This window comes from Papaver somniferum, chromosome 7, assembly GCF_003573695.1.
Source record: "Papaver somniferum cultivar HN1 chromosome 7, ASM357369v1, whole genome shotgun sequence".
Taxonomy (NCBI): domain Eukaryota; kingdom Viridiplantae; phylum Streptophyta; class Magnoliopsida; order Ranunculales; family Papaveraceae; genus Papaver; species Papaver somniferum.
Genome location: NC_039364.1, coordinates 81,459,234 through 81,465,238, shown reverse-complemented (window position 1 = coordinate 81,465,238; position 6,005 = coordinate 81,459,234). Strand labels below are relative to the sequence as shown.

General features: G+C 35.8%; 1 long non-coding RNA gene across 1 annotated transcript; it reads left to right on the top strand.

Moving 5' to 3' along the window:
• Positions 1 to 4,312: 4,312 nt before the first annotated feature.
• Positions 4,313 to 5,278, top strand: LOC113296296. Its single transcript, XR_003333028.1, has 4 exons — positions 4,313 to 4,431; positions 4,550 to 4,669; positions 4,957 to 5,013; positions 5,235 to 5,278. It is a non-coding gene; the product is annotated as an uncharacterized LOC113296296 (long non-coding RNA).
• The last annotated feature ends 727 nt before the right edge of the window (positions 5,279 to 6,005 follow it).

Here is a 6,005-nt window from a genome sequence, read left to right as displayed (position 1 = left end):
TTGATATACCAAAATGGTTGGGCTAAAACTCGCCCGCACACTTTCCTCGGCCGCTAATTACCGAGTTCAAACACAGAGCTGCTTCTCTTCTGATGATGAACCTCTTTATAATCCTACTGAGTACCTACAGGTGACAGGATTCTATTTGGTAAGAGCCTACGAGGTGACTTGCAGACAGATGAGCTACTCAGGTGCAGACTGATCTAGGAAACCTGACGATTGTAAGATGTAACCAACTATTGTGAACAAGAAAATTAAGTCAAGTTAAATGCAAGACTTTCTGACATGTTCACTATTTCTGCCATTAAAGCCTTTGTCCTAACTAAAGTCTTCAAGAAATTTCTACAAATGCAGAAAACTGGATTAAAGAATTAATTCCTTAAAGATTGAATTCGCCAAATGGAACCCAGCAGCAGCAGTACAAATTACTCAGAAATCCTGAGCTTCTAGTCAAGCCACCAACTTCGGTACTCTTGTATTGAGAGACCCAGGTAAGACAAGGGGTGAGTTGAAATAGACCCCAATGAAACAATTCAATAATCATCATCCTACCTACCTAACTGTTAGAGCTTGATAATAAATCACTGTGCCTATTTTTACTAAGTAGAGAATAATATTTCACTACAGTACTTGTATCATTTCCCTGATATATAAGTATTCCTCAGTTATAGTAATTCTGACAGAAAGAGGACACATAACCTTGGTTTCAAAACATACAATTTATGTTTGGTGTATATCTCATGCTGTAAAGTAACAGTTTGATATATCTGCTGAGCATCAATTGAGGAAATGTGAAACGGGATTGAAAGTTTTCTTATGAAGATATAAGTGTACCTGCGGATTCTCCCTCAGCGAGCTTCTCGAATTTGGCTCCAACCAAACGCCTCTCATCAACTCCACCTGCTTTTAACTCATAAATCACCTGCACATTTTACAAAATAACTCAGATCAGATCTTACCAGCCTTTCTATTTAGACGGAGAAAGAGATTCTTGAGAAATAAGTACCTGTCGATGCTCCCAATTCCAGACAGCAACGTGATCAGAAGCATCAGCAGTAACAAGCCATGGATGGGTAGGATGAAGCTGAATCTTAACGATCTTATCATTTGTCGGTCTAAATGCTCTCGACTTCAACATTCTCTCTTTCTCTTCTCTAAAAATCATACCTGAAAAAAAAAACGTTTCCTCTTCTTTCTCGTATGGTTTTCTACGCACCAAACTCCTTCCCAAATCTCTACTCTTTTGAGAGATTTGTTGTGAGACCAAAATACACTAAAAACTCCTTCGAACTCCCCAAAGAAACCAACTCCCTAGTATTGTAGGGTTTTATGACTAACAGGGAGTTCAAGAGCTTTTTTAAACTCCCCAACGACTAACAGGTGTTTCCTAGGGAGTTTAGGAGACTCCTCTAAACTCCCCCACGACTAACGGGGATTTGGAGAGACTCCCTCAAACTCCCTCAGGACTAACAGGAGAAAACCTAAATACATTAAAATCTCTCGAACTCTCCCACGACTAACCCCCTGTTAGATTCATATATACTGTGTTACTATTGTTTTCTTCTGTTGTTTTTTTTGTAAAATGTTATGGCATAGAGAATTCTTGTTTGGTTAACATAGAGAGTGTAACAGATTTGAAAGCAGCTCTTAGAAAGAGTTCTTGTTGTTTTCTTTTTATGATGAGTTAGCTTCATAATTTTTTTACCAAGAGATATATGTGAAGCTCTAGGTTTTGACATTGTATCTCGTCAAAGATTGGTTGAATGTGTAATCTTCAAAGAACTAGTGGATTAACCTTATAAATTTCATGTCTATGCCTCTGTTGCTTGAGTTCCAATTTTTGTTTAAGTGCTAACTTTAAGAATCACATAGATTCTGTCTGTCAGATCTTATTTAAATAAACAGGCATTACACCTTTTTTTTTCTTGAACCTGTATTAATGTTGTATTGTCATCTTGCAGTTCTCCATGTCTGATTCACCTTGGAAGCGCACCTACGTGAACAAAGAAATCAAAGGGTGGCAGCACTTCCTCCCAACCCAGATGATATTCTGAATTACTACAACTTCGATTCGGGGTTGGACCCACCCCTATGCACTGTACAAGAGGGCAAGGTACCGAAACTAGCGTGTGTTTTATATTATGAACCTTGTCCTCCTAATACCTTTCAAGCCTCTTCTGACGGTTCATATACCGACGATGTAAAATCAACGTATGGAGCCCTGCTGCGTGTAAGTGATGGAGATTGCGTAGCCTATGATCAGGGTGATACTGAACCAGTTCCACACCATCTTATTACTGAATTGTGCAGTGCTACTCATTCCGTTAACTTAGCAATCCAGGAAAAAAAATTAGCAACTGAAGAAAGGAAGTTGGCAATTTTACAGAGAAAGTTAGTAGTCCCAGAGGTTCCACATAAACTAGAACTCGTAATGGATAGTAGAGAAGCTATTGATCTTATAGGCAGGAAACTTAGGGAACTTAGGGGTGATGTTCCCAGTGCTAGTACTCGCATTATTCCTACAACAATATCAACTCCTATTATCCCAAGAGCTACTGCTATGTCTACTCCCATTGTTCCAAGAGCTACTATATCGACTGCTACTGCTATATCAACTCCGATTACTCCCATTTTACTTCCTACAGTGAAGTTCTTCTGCAAAAATAATCGTGTTGAGTTGCAAAATTCGGCGATGGAACTACATTAATTCCTGGTGACCCGTCAAATTTCTTAACAAAGGTTCGTGATGCCACGGGTCCAAAACGCCTTTGCAATCTCAATATTATAAAGTAGGAATTACCGATAGGTACTATTATAGTGTTCTTAGTTAGTGGCAGGTCCACCCATTAAAGCCCAATAACCGGAGGTCCATAATTAAAAGAAAACATAAAAATGGACCAAATTTTTTAAGCCCAGGTCCTACACACGTGTGTAACCTATTACGTGCATTTTAATAATTCCCAAAATGGCCTTCACTATAAATATAACAGAAATAAAAGCCACATTTTCTCAATTTTCTTCTCAGATCCGTTTTCTCTCGCTCGCTCTCCTCTTCTCTGCTGCAGCCGCTTATGAAGTTTAGACCTAGGGTTTGTGAAGATGTTTCGTGGTTTTACAGGTATGTTATGTAATCTTTTCTCCAGTTCTTCTTTGTTTTTGATTAATTCTCAACTGAATCATGAAGATCTGATTGATTTCATGATGTTTTCACTTTCTTTTTCCAGTTTTGGTAGTTCGATTTCATGATGTTCTCTAGTTTTTCACGTGCTGCTGATTTTTAGACTATGCATCAACAGTACATATTTGGTGTACTGAAATATACTGCTCTAATTTTGTTTTTGTTTTTTTATAGTTTTGGAGATTTTTCTTGTTTGATCCAGAAGTACATATACAGAATACTCAAATTAAAGTGTTTCGATTCTATTTTTTCATAGATTCGCTACTTGTTTTTCACATGCAGCTAAATTTTAGATTATGAATCAGCAGTACATATATGGTGTACTGAAAAATTATGCTTTAATTTTGTTATTTTTGTAGTTTTGGATATTCTTCTTCTTCGATCTAGAAGTATATATATGGAATACTGGAGAAAAAAAGTGTTTCGATTCAGTTTTTTATAGATTCATTACTTGGTTTTCACATGCAGCTGATTTTAGTTCCATTTTGGTTTTTTTTATATGCTTTTGAGTTGCTTTTGTGTATTAATCATCGGTACGTATATGATATATTGGTGGATTTTAATGAAACAAGTTCAGATCTAAATAAAAAATCATGTTTTATGTTTATTTCATTAGTAGATCTGATATTTTTATGGTTTTTGGTTTGATTTTCAGTTTTCTTTTGTGTATTAACCATCAATACATATCTGACGTACTGTTTTCTTTTTTTGTTTACTATGAATCTATAGGTTTTCTCTTATTTTTTTGGTTTGATCTAGGAGTACATATATGTTGTACTGGTTGAAACTTCTTCTGATTCTGTTTTTTGGACGCTAAAGGAGGAGTCTTTACCGCCTGGTTGGCTCTGTCTGGTACTTTTGTTTGCAGAACTATCCCCTTGATCTGTTTTAGGCAGGCAAATATTTTTCCAGACTTGAATTATAGCTGAATAATAATCTATTCTAAATCAGGTATGTGGTGCATCTGACAATCAAGAACTTCCTCCAAATTTTATAAAGCTCAAAAGAGATGTATACACACCAGATGTGATGGCAGCATGTGACTATATGATCAGTATTGGATTAAGTTTCGTTGAAAATTTAAGTTTTTCGTTTCTGTTAGTCTGATAATAAAATTAGATACTTAGTTATATTCTGTTTCAGGAAAGATTGGGTATGGAACAGTAAGTGAGGCTCTGTCATACAAGTTGCCTTTCGTATTTGTACGGAGAGACTTCTTTAATGAAGAACCGTTCGTTAGAAATATGCTTGAGGTATACAAGTCACTAGCTTATACTTTAGCTATTTACCCATTTATCACTATAATAGTTGGGAGATGTGAGTTTGTGTGGTTGACCTGATCTTTTTTTTCTTTTTTCTTTTTAAAAATAGTATTACCAAAACGGCGTTGAAATGATTAGGAGGGATTTGCTCACAGGACGCTGGGCACCTTACCTTTAGCGTGCAATTAGTTTGAAACCCTGCTATGAAGGAGGGGTTGATGGTGGCAAGGTAATCCTTGCTATTCTGGATAAACTATTTAAGAAATACACGACACCTTTGTGCATTTGCAGTTCTTCACTTATGGAACTTGTTAAGAGTCAATTTGTCTTTGTTCATACAGCCTTTTGATAAAATCCGTGTTTAGAAATTAACTTGCAATTTGCTCGATCATCGTTTTCCAGTTGATGTATCTCGGACTCCAAGTTGTCACCAATGTATTCTCATCTGAATGATATTTAGTATTTACCTAAATTTTTTAGTTGTTATAGCTGATAGTGGCCTTGTTGATAATTCAGGTGACTGCCCGCATACTACAGGATATGGCTTTTGGAAAGAATAATACTCCGCAAAAGGTAAATCTAGTTTGACTGTCTTAATTGAAATTTGTAATTTGTAACAGAATCATGCATTTACAGTTTTGAATATTTGTAATCTCGTCTATTTCTAGAAAAAGACTTGTTTGAGATCAGTTACACCCACCAATGTGATCAATCATTAAATTACATCTGGACCATCTTTCCTTACCTAAGAAGATGTGATCTTAATATCCTTTTTTCGTTTGTGCAAAATGTAGTTTAGCGGGGCCAGCAGATTGAGTGATGCCATAGTCCTCGGGTAACATATACGTACTATTTTATATTTTTGTTTACTATGAATCTATAGGTTTTATCTTATTTTTTTGGTTTGATCCAGGAGTACATATATGTTGTACTGGTTGAAACTTCTTCTGATTCTGTTTTATTCAGAGTTTTGCCACTTTTTTTGGTTTGATCCATGAGTTCGTATGTGAAATACTGAAGTATGTGCTTTGATTCGGTTATATTCATGGATTCATCACTTCTTGACATGTAATTGAGTTTTTAGTTTATGAATCCGCGGTACGTATATGTTGTACTGATAAAAACTTCTTTTAATTCTGTTTTATTCATAGTTTTGCCACTTTATTTTGGTTTGATCCATGAGTACGTATGCGAAATATTGAAATAGATGCTAGTTTTGTTGCTGTGTTTTAATATGGAAAATTTGATGTTTGGTCCTAAGCCCATATATTTAGTTATAGTAGGGTCCAACCGGGTTTTAGACTTATCACTAGGTCCATAATATTTTGAAAAGAGCAAAATGACGAGCTTACCCTAGTAGTTACCACGTGTGAAGAATGCACCCACTATAATAGTACCCACTATCTATTCCCGTACAAAACCGCTGAAAAGGTCAGAAAAATCATTAATGTTTATAACGTTACACAGAGAAACTGAAATCAAATCATTAATGTTTATAACGTTACACAGAGAAACTGAAATCTTAACAGAGAAAATTCAAAGAGAATCTCAATCATTTTGAGATA